The sequence below is a fragment of the Felis catus genome, chromosome D3 (assembly GCF_018350175.1).
Source record: "Felis catus isolate Fca126 chromosome D3, F.catus_Fca126_mat1.0, whole genome shotgun sequence".
NCBI classification, from domain to species: Eukaryota; Metazoa; Chordata; class Mammalia; order Carnivora; family Felidae; genus Felis; species Felis catus.
The window spans coordinates 45,509,481-45,526,078 of NC_058379.1; the positions used below are offsets into that span (position 1 = coordinate 45,509,481).

At 35.9% G+C, this 16,598-nt stretch overlaps 1 protein-coding gene and 1 long non-coding RNA gene across 4 annotated transcripts in view; one reads left to right on the forward strand and one right to left on the reverse strand.

The window, feature by feature from the left end:
* LOC123381235 overlaps positions 1–16,598 on the reverse strand; it is a 296,498-nt gene that overhangs the window by 276,321 nt on the left and 3,579 nt on the right. For both annotated transcript variants that reach the window (XR_006588017.1, XR_006588018.1), the window contains exon 2: positions 11,633–11,751. This is a non-coding gene — a long non-coding RNA (uncharacterized LOC123381235). The remainder of the gene's footprint in view (positions 1–11,632; positions 11,752–16,598) is intronic.
* RBBP8 (RB binding protein 8, endonuclease) overlaps positions 1,866–16,598 on the forward strand; it is a 111,201-nt gene continuing 96,468 nt past the window's right edge. Inside the window, exon 1 of one of the 2 annotated variants that reach the window (XM_019815065.3) lies at positions 1,866–2,030. The gene's annotated coding sequence lies outside the window, so the exon portion shown is untranslated. The remainder of the gene's footprint in view (positions 2,031–16,598) is intronic. The other variant, XM_019815064.3, reaches the window with a different exon arrangement.

Here is a 16,598-nt window from a genome sequence, read left to right on the forward strand (position 1 = left end):
GGGTTAGGAAACTACAGCCCATTCATCAAATCCGGCCTGTCACCTGTTTTTATAAAGTCTTATTGTAATATAACCACACCCATGCTTTGCCTATGGCTTATATCTGCTTTTGAGCTATAATGTTCGAGGTAAATAGTTGAAACAGAGACAATCCGGCCCACACACCCTAAAATATTTACTCTTTGATCATTTGCGGAAAATTTTGCTGACCCCTGTTCAAGAAAATAACCTTATTACTAAGTTTTGAGGTCATGGTATACTCAGATACTTTTAAAGCTTTTATTACTGAGTCAAATCAAAAACATTCTTTTTATTGTTCCTTCAAACTTTTGTTATCCTGCAGATAGCAATCTTTGGTCATGGTTAAAAAAAAAAAGTCTTTAAACCAATCTCCTTTGTGAAGTCTTTCCCATACTCAATCATACTTACTCCCTTTTCTGTGCTCCTACCTCAATTACTATAATTATAGTACTTATTGCAGCTTGATTCCCATAATAGTTACTAGTTGTGATTCCCCTAGGATCTAGCAAGTGCTAGGCCTGAGTAGATATTTACTTAATAAGCATTTACTAAATACTTTCTAAGTGTCAGTGTTCTAGACACTGGAGCTATAAAAGCGAATATGGCAACTTTTAATTAATATGTATTCTATATAATTAGGTACAAATATAGAAAAGGAACTGAGTGTGAAGTCTGGGGCTAAGGTCCCTTGCAACAGCTGCAACAGAATCACCAGAAGTGCTGGGGTACCTCCAGATTTACTGAATCAGAATCTCTGGAGGTGAGGCCTAGTAATTTGTTCATAATCAGCACTTCAGATGATACTTAAGCAGTTGAGTTTGAGAATCACTGCATCAGCAGATAGGAAGGGCTGTTTCTAAATGTACAAATATTATGGTAAGATATGATCTCTCTTAATACAACCAATTTCTGTCAAAATATGATCTTCTGTTGTTTACTTCTTCCTTCCAAAACATTACTAGACATACTTAACTGGGAACTTGGACATTGCTCCCATCTCTTAGTAAACTTCTCTTTTATACCATCGCAACCCTGGACCTGGCACAGATCCTGGCACATAGTAGGTGCCAATAATTTGTAAGTTCAACTGTTGAATATCCAAAGCAAAACCCTTCATGTTGTCCGAATATGTAGCAAATAGGAGTTTTTCCAACTTTATAATGGAATGGTATGAGAATCATTTGAGTACAAGGAAGATCACATATCCAGGCAAAAGTTTGGTCAACCTATACCTCGTTTTCATCCCTCTAAGAATGCTTCCTTCTAGCTTTCAGGGCCACTACCCTTGTAGGGAATATCAACCTCCCTCTCAAGGCTAAACTAAACCAAGCAGAGCCAAGTGGACTAGTGGAAAAGGTCAGACATTATGGATTCTTCTTCATTGTAGATAATCTCTTTCTAGAGGCTTTAATCTGCAGAAAGCCCCAGAGTACATTTTTAAAAGGATTACCTACCTAGAGGATGATAGATACTCAAGTATCTACAATGAGAGGTTTATAACAATGGACTCTTGCTATGCCTGACATAGATCTATCCCTCCCACTAGAACTCTGAATTATTTTGCTGGAGGCTACAACATTCTGAGCAGTTTGTTGGGAGTGGATGGGAGGCGGGGATAACTCACCCATACAAGCTTAGCAGAGCTGAGCCGCTGCAGCTTGTTGGGCTAGCCTTTGATGCAGACTGGTTGGACAGGTTCTGGATCTACAGAAGAACCGGTTTGACTGGCCTGTTATGCCAACATATTCTGGTTTGAGTCCATGTTCCACAGACGGTAGAAACCTGCCCAGCCAGTTAAATGAAAGGCATATTAGGTTATCCATTGCACACTGTATATAGCTTAGATGCAGCAGGAGTCTTCCACATAGCAGTGGTGTCTAGCAAACTCTAGCGTGGTCCAGAGAGGGGGCTTTCTCTCATCTACTGTTTAAGTTCGTAGCTTCAGAAGTCAGAAGTGAAACACCTTGTGCTTTTGACCCAGAGCAGAGGTTTTCTAAAAAAATTGAAGGGTAAGTTAATATATTTTTTCTATTTCTCAATTGTCTGTGCACCTTAATTTAAGGTTAAATTAAGAAATAATGTTTAAACAGATTATCTATTTTTAACATGGTAATACCTAGATTATACCCTTCATGTCAAGTTGGTTAGATATTTTTTTATAGTACTTATGTATATTCATTGATTTGTTTAAATAAAAGTTATTTGGTATATAATATACTATACTTTCACTATACTTTTTTGTAAGTTAGGCATGGCTATAGTCATGAAGAAAACTGGGTTGAATAATTTTGCTAAATCTAATTCACCTATTAATGATTCATCTTAAGCCATCTACTTCTTTGATAATATACTATCATGTTTTATAGGCTGTTGCTATATGGTAACAATTTTATATGGTAAATCTAATTGTGGATACAATAATAATTGCCTTTTTAAGGCATTAAAAAAAAATGTTGGCCTGCTTGGTGATCTTAAGTACATTAGAGGAACAATACACAGTAGGAATTGAGGAGTGTGAAAAACAAAGATTGTGGAATCTGGTAACTGATTAACTATTGGAGCTCAAAAGCACTTGCTGAGCTGAATAGAAAGGAATGAAGACAGGTTTTGTCATGCCTATTAGGTCTGAAAAACTTAAAGAATATTTGGATCTTCCTTTAATTTATATTTTAAAATGATTCTTTACCCCTCTCTTTCCCTGATGTAATTAATTTAAGTTGTTGTGTCATCTAAAATCAAAGTTACCAATCCCTTTATATTTATTTTGGCATACCAGACTACCCCCTTAGTTATTAATATTGGATTGAATTGAATGCACGTATCTTCTGGGCATTCAGTTAACATAGCAGCTGACACATGAATTTATCTGGGAATTAAAACGACTTTTTAAACAGAATTATACTGAATACTTTCCTGTCAAGAGCTATCAGTAGGTCAATTTAATATGACTTTGTCTTAAAATGAGCAAGACTGATGTATCTTTTTTTTTTCATTGTCCCTAGAGTCCTCACTGTGTCATTATATTCAAACTCAAAGACTCTAAGTGTTTCTTTAGGATGTTAATAAAGAATTTTAAGGTGAGAAATATGTTCAGATGAGATATCATTTTTTTGCAGGGAAGGTCTTGGATGCTTTTCAATCCTATTCCAAGGCAATTCTGCACAATACTTCTGCAAATTCAGCTGAACTTCAAAAAAGTTATGCAATGTTGAATCTGCATAAGGAATATGCTGATTCAGCAAACCCAAATTAATTTTATTCAGTATAAACTGTATTCTGACAATTTTGGGGGGAGGATATGGATCAAAATTTTTAGTTGGTTGAATGTTTCTCTTTGCAATCAGTTTTCAGGCAAGATATACATATATGTCAATAAGGTATACTTTTAGAGTTTCTGGTAAGTATATTCTATATAGTAATTTAAAATTCTTAAACTATGCTGTGTTTAAAATACAGGGCTTACTCTTTTTTTTTTTTTTATTTTTCAAGTTTATTTATTTGAGTAATCTCTGTGCCCAATTTGGGGCTGGAACTCAGGACCCTGAGATTAAGAGTCACATGCTCTTCTGATTGAGCCAGCCAGGTGCCCCCAGGGCTTACTGTTTAAAGATAAACTTATGTGGGGATTCCACTTAAGTGGATTTATTTAGTGAGCATTTTTTATGTTTATGGTTTTGAGGAAAGCTATTCAGAAACCAGGTATATATTTCATATAAAATCTATGGGTAAAATTTCAAGCCTAACTACACTTTGGAAAAGGATTCTACAGCTTTCATATAATAGAATTCCCAGTTTCAAATATATGAAAGTCCTATTGAATATGACCTTTATGTATTCCTGTAAATTGATCCCTTTAAAATAATGATACAGTGTGATGTTTTGGTTAAAATTAAGGACATATGGATTTATAAATCAAATTAGGCACCTGTAAATGTGTGTGTGTGTGTGTGTGTGTGTGTGTGTGTGTGTGTGTATTTTATACAGCCCTACGTTATTTCAGGGCTCAGGTCAAGAAGTGTTCTTTAAAAATCTTTATTCTTTAAATTTAGTCAGGGATGCATTCCTTTGTCCTTATTCCTAGCTGCTTTGTTTCACACAATGACTCTTTTTGTCAACAATGCTAGCTATTCTTAACAACTGCAAACTCTTTCCTTCTTGAATATCTTCATATGTTTCCTACCAAAACCACTTAGAATCATGACATTTTTAAGCTTGAAAAAGTCTTAAAGAATAACCAATGCATCCAACTCCTCAGTTTTCAGTTGAATGAAAAGCCCAAAAATGGAGCTAAATCACTACTATAAAATCTAAAGGTAGAGCTGGGACCAGAACATCCCAGTTTTCTGAATACCAGCCCAGACTAATATTTTTCACCATCGTACAATGACTCATCTGAATACTACATGAAATCTAATCTGTTTTCTAAAAGAATTGTAAAAAGGTAAAATTGTGTTGTATAGTTATACTAACGAGTCTTTGCTGATTCATTCTATAAACAATAAAAATGTTTATTAGTACATATGCATATATACATATATATTTTGTGTTGTTTTAAGAACTCTCATATAGGTATAATTTAGGATTTACCTAAGAAGTTAGTACATCTAAAATTTGATTGCAATTGATGGGAAAATTTCCATGAAGTTATAAAGATCAGAATTGCAGGATTCAAAATCCATTTTAGAGGTGACAGAACCTGCTTTTTTAGGGGGTGAGTTCTTAAGACAGTGCTTTGTATGCAAAGTGCTCAAAAAATGTTTTAAATGTTTTTAACTTGAGCAATTCCAAGGAAATGGGACCAGAGAAAGCTTTAGAACCAAAGGCTCAAACGTTCCAATTCTGATTCCTAGAACTAAATATTAATTCTCCTAATCCCCTTATTTTTTCACAGGTAAAATCCTACCTGAGGGATGCTACTCAACTTTGGTAAATTTAGTTTAGTCCAAGTGGACTCTGAAAAATAATCACTTCCACTCGTTTCTCATTTTCACAATCAAGAGAAAAGGTAGTATACTAAAAAATACATGGGCTTTTGAGCCAAAGTAAGATGGATTTGAATACTGGCTGCTACAAACAAGTTTATCCTTGGGGATTATTTAACTCTGACTTCTCTTTTCTCCGTCTGTAAGTTAAGGAAGTAATACCACTCTCTCAGTTGTTGGGAGAATTAAATGAGATATTGCACGTAAAACACCTAGCATAGTCCCTAGAACACAGCAGATGCAACAAATGTCAACACCCTTCCTACCTCTTTAATAAAATATATAATAAATTTCAACAAACAGCTTATGTAAAAGAAGTCAAAGTTTAGCTTGGAATATACAATTTATTTTTGTCAGAGACATAAAAACTAAATTAGCAACTGTGGAAAGTGTCAGGGAGGAAGACCTTCCTCTGCCCTATGCTCCTTCTAGCTGGACTTAGAATCAATTGACATAAGACAGATCAACAGGAGAAAATAAAATTTAATAGGCATTTGAGAATTCCACATGGACTTGAAGTTCCGAGGGAAATGAGTCAACAAAAAGCTTATAAGAGCAACAAGATGAGTAGGGTTTGAGGATACAAAGGGGAGGAAGGCCAATAACAAGAAGTTAAGGAGATGTTTAGAAAAACAAAGGTTGCCTTATTATGTAGATAGGTCCCTTAGGTAAAGGAGAGTCTCGGTTAAGAGATCAAAAGTTGCATGCTCTACGGACTGAGCCAGCTAGGCAGCCCTAAAATTTCAAATTTCGATATCTATACCAAAGGAAGGAACTGTGGCAGGGATAGTACAAACTATACCTTACTTGTGCCTCATATCTAGGTTTTTCAAAGACATTTCATATCTATTTATATCTATTATTTTATATGACATCAAATTAGTTGGTCAAAGATTTCTATATGCTCTAGGATTGTGTTGTTTCTATACCAATTAAATTATTTCTTCAGGGCTATAGAATATGTTTGTTCTTCCAAAAGAGTCTCTTCCAAATTAAATTTATTGTAAGTCAATATTAAATTACATTTCATTCTCTTGATAGTAAATAATGATACAGAGATTGAGTGCAAAATGTGTTGGGTATAAGACATAAGAAGGAATAGGATTTAACATTTTCTAAAAGTAATATTAAATTAATGACAAATTGATTAGAAGGTGAAGCCAAGGAGCAACGTTCACACATGAGATATTTCTGAAGTCAATATCATGGGTCAGAAGGGAGTTCAGAATAGTGTGACAAAACATTGTAAGAGCTGGCCTAACTAAAGTTGGGTGGATTGACACATATTCCAGTGCGTAAATAAAGAGCAGGAAATAGGTTATGACTTGATCTTAGAACCAACAAATAGATCCACTTATAACACAAACTGATCTTAGTAAGCTCTTACAATCAATTTTACTTTCCTGAAAGATGTTTAATTGCTATACAAATAAGCTTTAATAAGCTGTACATAATTTGAATTTATACCCGTGGTAAATGAATTTTTTCTCTTAAAATGAAAAGCTTGTAAGTAGATGGTATACCTAAAGACAAAAATATCACTTCGCCAATTTAACCCACTAAGTATATAATATTCTTATTAAAACTATTTTATTAGATTTAAAAAATTAGCTTTATTTGACTACTCATTAAATTATTGTTTAATTTGCATATTTATTTTCATGTACTGAGAGTGGACTGTAAACAACTGAAAAGAAGGCAGGGAGTACTATAAATCTAAAATATATTTTAGGGGCACGTGGGTGGCTCAGCCGGTTGAGCACTGGATTCTTGATCTTAGGTCAGGTCATGATCTCATGGTTCATGGGACTGAGACCCTCATCAGACTGCACTGACAGTGGGGAGCCTCCTTGGGATTCTCTCTCTCCCTCTCTATATGCCCCTCCCTCACATGCATACACACTTTTTCTCTCTCAAAATAAATACAGGCTATCTATATGGGATCGCCTGGCTGATTCAGTTGGTAGAGCATGCACCTCTTGATCTTGGGGTCATGAGTTCAAGCCCCACATTGGACATAGAGCTTACTTAAAAAAAAAAAGAATTATTTTGTGGGGGGCACCTGGGTATCTCAGTCGGTTAAGTGTCCAACTTCAGCTCAGGTCATGATCTCGCAGCTCGTGGGTTTGAGCTCCACATCAGGCTCTGGACTGACAACTCAGAGCCAGGAGCCTGCTTCAGATTCTGTGTCTCCCTCTCTCTGCCCCTACCCTGCTCACTTCCTGTCTCCTCTCTCAAAATAAAAAAAATTAAAAAATTAAATTAAAAAAATTTCTGTATAAAATAGCTAACTTGGATAAATTAGCACTAACAACCAAACTTGCTATACATCAAAGACTAACTGGGAAACAGAAAATGTTATAGCCCATCGTTAAAGACATACAGGCTTCTGCACTGAGAGCATGGAGCCTGCTTTGGATTCTCTCTCTCTCTCTCTCTCTCTCTCTCTCTCTCTTGCCCTCCCCTGCTTGTGTGCACATCCTTGCTCGCTCTCTCTCTCTCTCTCTCTCTCTCAAAATAAACAAATAAACTTAAAACAAAAAGACATACAGCCTTAAAAATAATCAGAAAACTACTGCCTTAGAAATTCTGTATTACTGACAAAGTGAAAATATAACTTGCGTGGCAAATTTTTAGTTTCAAAGTTCTATCTTAAGCCTATTCTCCTGAAGGTGCTTTGCTAAATCATTACTACATGATTTAGATTAGGATTAAGAAACACTTCCCTCTTGAAACATTAAGATATTTGATGTAATCAGTAATTTTATGTAGCTCACAGTATATTAAGGGACAAGGAACAGTATTATAGAATTCTGTGATAAAGTTCTTTATAAAAAATTTACATTTAACATATACAGGTCTAGGGCGCCTGGGTGGCGCAGTCGGTTAAGCGTTCGACTTCAGCCAGGTCACGATCTCGCGGTCCGTGAGTTCGAGCCCCGCGTCAGGCTCTGGGCTGATGGCTCGGAGCCTGGAGCCTGGAGCCTGTTTCCGATTCTGTGTCTCCCTCTCTCTCTGCCCCTCCCCCATTCATGCTCTGTCTCTCTCTGTCCCAAAAATAAATAAAAAACGTTGAGAAAAAAAAAATTTTAACATATACAGGTCTAAATTTGGAGGGTAGGGTCTCCTCACTGAAAGTAGATGGTAGAATCAGTCACATTTCTAAAAATATTAATATCATAACCAATTTTCAATAATGTGATAATTACCGAATGGTAAATACCATCTACGTAGCATTTTAGAGAGTGGTTAAATTCTTTTCTAGTCACTTTCCAAGGAATTGTTTGACAAAATTTAAAATAAACATATGTTGCTCAGGAATAAGTATATGATTTTTTAACTATAATATCAGACTAACCACTGGAACCTGGCCACAGGCCACTGGAACCTGGCTACAGGCCATTCAGCAACAAAGGTTGTTTAGTCCATAGTGCAATATCAGCCTCTTTTCCCACAGCTTGACTTGTTAAGATGTGAGCGTTTATACTTTGAAATGAGTGACATGTTGTTCTAGTTCCACCAGTAAGTGTAAATTAAACACATCTAGCATAAATGAAATTCTCAGCAGTTCATTGGTACCATAACAAACCACATGTTTGTACTAATGTTAAAGCCAATCAAGTAATATCAAGTCAAATTTTTACAGAGGACCCTGAAATTAAAATTAGGTTCTTTTTAATCTGACTGCCCAGTGTGTAGTTTATTAGCTCAGTTTATTAGAACATGTGATTAATGATATCATGATACTAATTCAGTCCCTGTGGAGTAAGTTGCTTTTCATTTATTTCTTGGTCACAGATTATCCTCAGCAGTATTATTACTGTAATAATGTATCAATGCTTCTCAAAGTGTAGTCTGTAGACCATCTGACTCACCTGGAGGATACCTATTAAAAATGCAGATTGCTAAACTCCATTCTAGACATATCACATTAGAATCTCTAGTGGGTAGATCCCATGAGTCTACATATTTACTGATTTTCCAGATTATTCTAACGTCCAATAAAGTTTGAAAAGTGGCAAGAAAATATTCTCTGGCCTATAAAAGACTGAGCAAGGCTGTATAATTTCCTTTAAATCAAATCATTATTACTACCAGAAAAATAGCCTTGACTGTACAAGTTCCACCAGTCTTGGGTCAATATTAACATCCTCTCAAATTACTACATACAATTAATCTGACTGTCCCATCCACACATGCAAACTTTCAAAAGTTAATTTTTTTTTAAGTTTCTTAATGTTTATTTATTTTTGAGAGAGACAGAGACAGATGCGAGTGGGTTAGGGACAGAGAGCGAAGGAGACACAGAATCCGAAGCAGGCTCCAGGCTCCAAGCTGTCAGCACAGAGCCCGACGCGGGGCTCGAATTCACGGACCATGAGATCATGACCCGAGCCGAAGTCGGACGCTCAACCGACTGAGCCACCCAGGTGCCCCAATTTTTTTTTTTAAGTAATCTCTACACCCAACACGGGGCTTGAACTCACAACCCTGAGATAGAGAGTAACATGTTTTACTGACTCAGCCAGGCAGGCACCCTGGAAATGGAAATCATATGTTTAACCTTTATCTCTTAGTTTGGGTTCTCCATGGAAAACAGAGCCTGAATCTTCCAGATTATGTGCAAATTGTCTATGTGAGAAGCCATCCCAGGGAATAAGAGCTGGGGATTAGAAGAAAATGGGGAGAGAGCATTTGGAGTGCTTCCTTCAGTACAGGCAAAATGGGACTCAATCCCAGGCCCCTGTTAGGAGCCATGAAGTCTTAGAAGACTGGAGAGAAGCATTTATCCTGCCAGAAGACTGGAGAGAAGCATCTATCCACCAGTTCTGATTTAGGTTAGTTACGGGTTGCCTCATAGGTTGTTAATTTCTTCACACTTTCAGGCTATGCTTCTATTTCCGAAGGCTTCAGAGAAGCCCCCCAAGCAGAAAGTCAGGAGAAGGGCTGTCAGGTTTCACCTTACGAATCTGATTGCCATTGGAATGTTATTGGACTGGCTAAAGCAAGCAGGGCCCAAGAGGAGTCCGGCACATCACTATTATAGGACAAATATGACCAAACTGATTTTTCCTTAATTTACCAATACAATTTTAACTAATATACTATGCAAGTAAAATAGATTTGCTGAAAAATGAGTATAGCAATTTCAAATGGCAAGTGAGGAACTTTAGCCTATTTTTGTCTGATGTATTTGATCCATTCCCACAAAACCTGAGATACATTGAAACTTGATCTTTTGTGAGAAAGGTATTTTCTAATAAACTACATTTCATTTCCTGAATTTCGCCGCCAATTTTTAAAGGGCCAAACAGCACCAAATGAACAATTAATAGGTACTCTGTAAATACTTTTACGTCCAGTATTGATCCAAAGGCTTTATCATTTAGTTTACATTGGTAAAATTATAGTAAAAACAGATTGACTACATTGGACTCTCAAGTAACACTTCTCATTACAGTGAAACACAGAAGTTTGAATAGTACAAGTTTGTGTTGGACTATGTCCAGGAGGGTCTGGTTACAAGAACTAATTCATTATAACCTTTATGTGATCCTGGAGCATGGGTCTGAAGAATACATTAGAGGAAAGCTGTAGTCAAGTAGATTAAAAACAGGAAACTGAAGTAGCCAGTTATGTGCTTTAATTGTGTAAATGTATTAATTGTTGCATAATTATAAAAACTTAGTTTAGTGAAAATGAGGAAGAAATAGGTTTAAATTAAAAATAAATCTGATTAAAAACATATCATCTTTTCATTGAACTTCAATTATGTTCAAATGGAGTGTCTGAGTTTTTAAAAATAACTCTCTTAGACTGGTTAAATCAGCTAATGAATTGATATGGGTAAAATACAGAAATTAGACTGAAGGGAATAGAAATAAAAGTGAGGACACACACTACTGAACAAAGGCCATTAAGAAGAAATAACTATTGTCAGAAGGAGTTATCAAATACACTCAGATCTTCACTAAATTAGCTCAGATCACAATCAACTTGATACCAACTCCCCCTTTCTTGCACCTGAAGCTCAGTAGATCATAAATTTCTATTAAGTAAATAATTTCTTACAACCACAAATTTCTGAAATACATGAATAAATTAGTTTCTCCTTTCTATACGATTTTGCAGTTGGGCTAGATGATTTTTAAAGTCCCTTGGAATATAATGGAAATAACAACAATATAATAACTCTACCTGACTTATTTAAACTTAATTATGTGAATCAAATAAGATATGTAAAAGCACTTCAGTTATAATGTAATCCTTTCTATAATTATAAATCTGTCACAATTTGCATAGCAATTCAACAGTTTCACTACAATTACATAACTCAGCAATTGAAGAGATCTCTGATTAGCCGTAGTTCTTAAATCTATCTAGTACTAACAACAGTTTCTTACACTGTTTGGATACATTTATAATCATTTAATCCTGTTAACAATCCTGTATGTAAAATACCCAAGGTATATATTATCTTCGTATCACTGATAAACAACTGAGGCATGGAGATGTTAAATTACTTGCTCAGTAGGATTATTAAAAATTAGAATTCATTCAACAAATTAGGTGGAGCTGCTGCTCATTTCCCACTGTCAACCTATACAAATACATTACTATATACTTACAGTTTCCAGAATTCACAATGATTTCCCATAGCAGAAACTTTGCACATGCCTTCGGCCTAGAAAGCCTTCTACCACTCTGCTCCCAATAGGCAAGTTGCTTCAAACTTCTAGAAGTCTTCCTTAAGAAATTACAGATATATTATTTCATTCCTATAATAATCCCTTCGGACACAGGTAAGTATGAGTATTCTCATTTTTTGGTTGGGAAAGTAAGACTTGTCTAGGCAACATGCAGATTATCAGAGATAGGGCTAGAGTTTAAATCTTAACTCCTAGGTCCTATCTCCAGCTCAGGACTTGCATAGTCCCATAGGCCAGGAATATGGCTATAAGTCGTCATTGATTATAGAACCTGGTGAGTTTTTTGGAGCATTTTCTGCTCTGCTCCCTTTGGAGATAATAACATAATTCAAGGTCCTTCAATCTATTTAGCTTTAAGCTTACTACATGGGAGAATCTAAAACTCAGGGCTGGGAAAGCTAAGAATGAACACTTGCTAACTCCATTAGAAGTCAATTTATATTCACCTCTCAAATGTCCACTATTTTTAAAAACTGTTTTATTTATTTTTGAGAAAGAGATAGCGTGCAAGCAGGGAGGGGCAGAGAGAGAGAGAGGGAGAAAGAGAATCCCAAGCAGGCTCTGTGCTTGTCAGCATAGAGCCCAATGCAAAGCTTGAATCCACGAACCATGAGATCATGACCTGAGCCAAAATCAAGAGCCAGACATTTAACTGACTGAGCCACTCAGGCGCCCCTCAAATGTTCACTATTATAAGCCATGTAAAGGAACATGTATGCCATGATTTCTAGTAAGTACAATTATTAATGCAAAAAAGTCTAAAAAATGAACTGAGATTGGTCCATATAATAGGTGCTTCACTCCAACTCTGATTGAGAGAGCCCAATTTATTTTCCTTTTATAAATTATGAGACTCAAATTGCTATCATATTTTAAAGCCCTTTTAGTAACCTTGTAAAAGTTTTCTGAAATAAACAGAAAAATGTACTGGGACTGCAAATTAGCCTTTAGGTAATAATTATCAAAATTCAGAAACTTTATTTGGTTATTTTCTCAAAAGTAGTTTCTAAATTAAAAAAAATAGAAAAGCACAGAATAAACTTTAAACAGATTTTATTATTCAAAAATAGCATGGTGTGGCCCCTGGGCAGCTCAGTCATTTAAGTGTTCAACTCTTGATTTCAGTTCACATCATGATCTCATGGCTCATGAGATCGAGCCCTGCTTTGGGCACTGCACAGTGTGGAGCCTCTTTGGGGTTCTGTCTCTCTGCCCCCATCCCACTCATTCTCTCTCTCTCAAAATAAATAAATATTTAATTTATTTTTTTTAATAAGAATTTTTTTTTTAATATGTATTTATTTTTGAGAGAGAGACAGACAGAGAGTGAGCAGGGGAAGGGCAGAGAGACACGGAAACACAGAATCCAAAGCAGGCTCCAGGCTCCAAGCTGTCAGCACAGAGCCTGACATGGGGCTTGAACTCATGAACTGCAAGATTATGACCTGAGCTGAAGTTGCATGCTTAACCAACTGAGCCACCCAGATGCCCATAAATAAGTATTTTTAAAAAATAATTCAGTTAGGTCTGTACATAGTTGCAAAGGAAATATTCTTGACTATAAAGGGTAATTGAAATCTTCCCTCTTTTTTAAAAATTTTTTTTGAGAGACCACCCATGAGTATGAGCTGGGAAGGCACAGAAAGAGAGGGAGGAGAGAGAATCTTAAGCAGGCTCCTCACTCAGCTTGAAGCCTGAGGTGGGGCTTGATTCCAGGACCCTGGGATCATGACCTGAGCTGAAATCAAGAGTAGGATGCTTAATCAAGAATAGGATGCTTAACCAGGCACTCCTAAATCTTCCCTTTTTTTATTAGTTTATATTTCAAATACCTTAAAGCTCTGACCATATGATTTATCACCCAACCCAGGACATTTTTGAGAGTAGACAGGAGCCTTATTAATAATTAAACCAGAACAATAGACATTAACCGGAACTATTGCTGGTAAGCCTAGGGATATGGTCACTTTAGATAAGAAGCACATTAGATTTGTTTAGTATCCTAAATAATCCTCAAAAAGAGTCACCAAAGGTGTGAGGTAAATTCAAACATAATTTAATTTCACTAAACATTTCTAATACTTCTGATTATAAGAAGTAAAATTGAAAAAGTATTGGCTAGAACTGAAGGTCTCCTTTAAGAACTAAATTCTGAATGTAAAACATTTTTGGAAAGGTAACTATCAAAGCTTCCTTAACCTCAGACTAACATATGGATTAGGAAAAGCAAAAAGCTGATATTTTAAACAGTCTATTTTTCTCATAGAATAGAAAAAATTGGGGCAAAAAAGGTCTGCCATTGTGTTTGAAGACGTGTAATTTGTGAGGCATGAGTGCATTAAAGATCACAACTATTTGTCAGTATTGAAGAAATTCATCAAAAATGGAAAAAATACCATATAAGAGGTGAACCATTAATTTTTTTAAGTGGACAAAGCAATGAATATTAAACGTGTTTGCTCCTGTGAGCCTATTAAGGAATGCTTTAACTAATAGAGTCCAACTGCCAGGGACTTATTCCTACAGTTACCCCTTCATATTTTTTTAAAATTTTTAATTAATTATTTACTTATTTCAAGAGGGGGGAGGGGGGCGGAGGAAGAGAGAGAGAGAATCTTTTTATTTTATTCATTTATTTATTTTCAGAGAGAGAGGGAGAGACAGTGTACAGGAGGGCAGAGAGAAAGAAAGGGAGAGAGAATTCCAAGCAGGCTCTGCACTGTCAGTGCACAGTCCAGGGTGGGACTCAAACTCACAAACCATGAGATCATGACCTGAGCTGAAACCAAGAGTCAGACGCTCAACCAACTGAGACACCCAGGCACCCAAGAAAGAGAGAGAGAGAGAGAGAGAGAGAGAGAGAGAGAGAGAATCTTAAGCAGGCTCCATGCTCAGCACAGAACCTGACCCGTGTCTGCATCCCATGATATGATCCGGGGCCAAAAGCCAAAAGCAAGAGTTGGGGGGCTTAGTAGGTTGGGCATCTGACTTCAGCTTAGGTCATGATCTCACAGCTTGCGAGTTCGAGCCCCACGTCAGACTCTGTGCTGAGAGCTCAGAGCCTGGAACCTACTTCTGATTCTGTGTCTCCCTCTCTCTCTTTGCCCCTCCCCCACTCTCTTTCTCTCTCTCTCTCTCTCTCTCTCTCTCTCTCTCTCTCAAAAATAAGTAATAAAACATTTAAAAAATTAAAAAAAAAGATTTGGACATTCAATTGACTGAGCCACCCTGGCACCCCCATAATATTTTCCATTTACATTACTGTAAATAAATACTGTTCCCACAGCTTCCATCATGGTAGCATTATACATATGTATATAGAATGCAAGTATAATACTGTATTTACTGGATAAAAAGGTACATATTAGTTTCACAAGATTCTCAAAATAAAATCTACTTTTCTATTCTACTTTCTTAGTGATCAATCTTAAATTCTTTTATCATCTCCACAGCAGATAAATGTCAGTGTTAAGAGACAAGACCTAAGGGCTAAATAACAAAATTCCTGGGCTCTATAAACCCATATGCATAGGTATGAAATACTGCCAAGCAGTCACTGTATTATAAAATGGCTGACCTGTAAGAAAAAGAAACTCCTTTCCATACATAATGAATGATTTTGCAGTAATAGATCATTAACATTCTTGATCAGCCTGGCATTATTTAAACTAGGCAACTAAGCAAGTATACAGTTTATCATATAGTGTATCAGAATCTTTATCAAGTATAATGGGTTCCTAAATTGGGCAAATTATATATCTAATAAAACTTTGCCCATTACTGATGTGAAATGAAGTAGCTAAGTGAATGATATTTAAGAACACAAATATCATTTTATAAACTATCAACTAGTTTATAAAAAGAAATAAAGAAGGTATATATAGCCATAGTAAAAGTCAAAATAAAGTTTCTTATATCTAAGTTAGAAGTTGGCCAGACTACATAAGGCTAATTTTTCTAATTGGAAAGCAATGTATAATTTTTAATGTTTGTTATAAGCACATTAATAACCACTTAAGACTGTTAAAATAAAAACTGTAATAGTGACATCTTCTGAGAGTGTTAGATATATCTTTTAAAACAATTATAAAACTGTTCAACCCAACTGGAATCTTGCCACCCTCAATTCAAATTATAAACAAAACATTTTGTCACTTAGGGCAAGATCATCAACTGACATAAACTCTTATCCCTAAACAACACTTAGTAATTACTGTAAACAACTTAACAATTAAATCAAGTGTTCAAATTGACACAAATGCTGACAGTGAACATAATTTTCTTTTGTCTCAAAAGTTCCTTTCCCACTTCTCTCTCAAATAGCCTTTTGTCTTGTTTTTAATAATTCTAAATAGTTCTTACTAATTCTAAGTAGTTTTAAAATAATTCTGGCTAGGTTCACAGCTCACCCTAGTTTATTAAGTATTGTGTGTCCATATTAGAGGTGCTGACAGTATTATGTAAATAATCATAATGGGTTTAATCACTTTTAAATTTTTTGCTTGGGGATATAGGCCCTCAATGTTGGGTCAGGGGAGGGGAATGGGGTGATGAGGGGAGTGGGAAAGAGATGAGAAATGCCCAGCACAAACAGCAGAAATAGCCTAAGACTAGGAATCAGTTATCTGTGCCTTAGTCCTTGCTCCAGCCTGGTTCTTCAGGTAAACCATGTAACCTCACTTGTTCATTATACATCTAGGCCTGTGCTGTCCAATATAGTAGCCACTAGCCACATGTGGTTTTGAGCACTGAAATGCAGCTATCCAAATCCAGTTGTGCTATAAAGTCTCATTAATAAATTTTTGTATTGATTATATTTAAGCAATGGAGAGCCACTTAAGGATTTTAAGCAAGGAAATGCCAGGATCAGAAATAATGGTTTAGA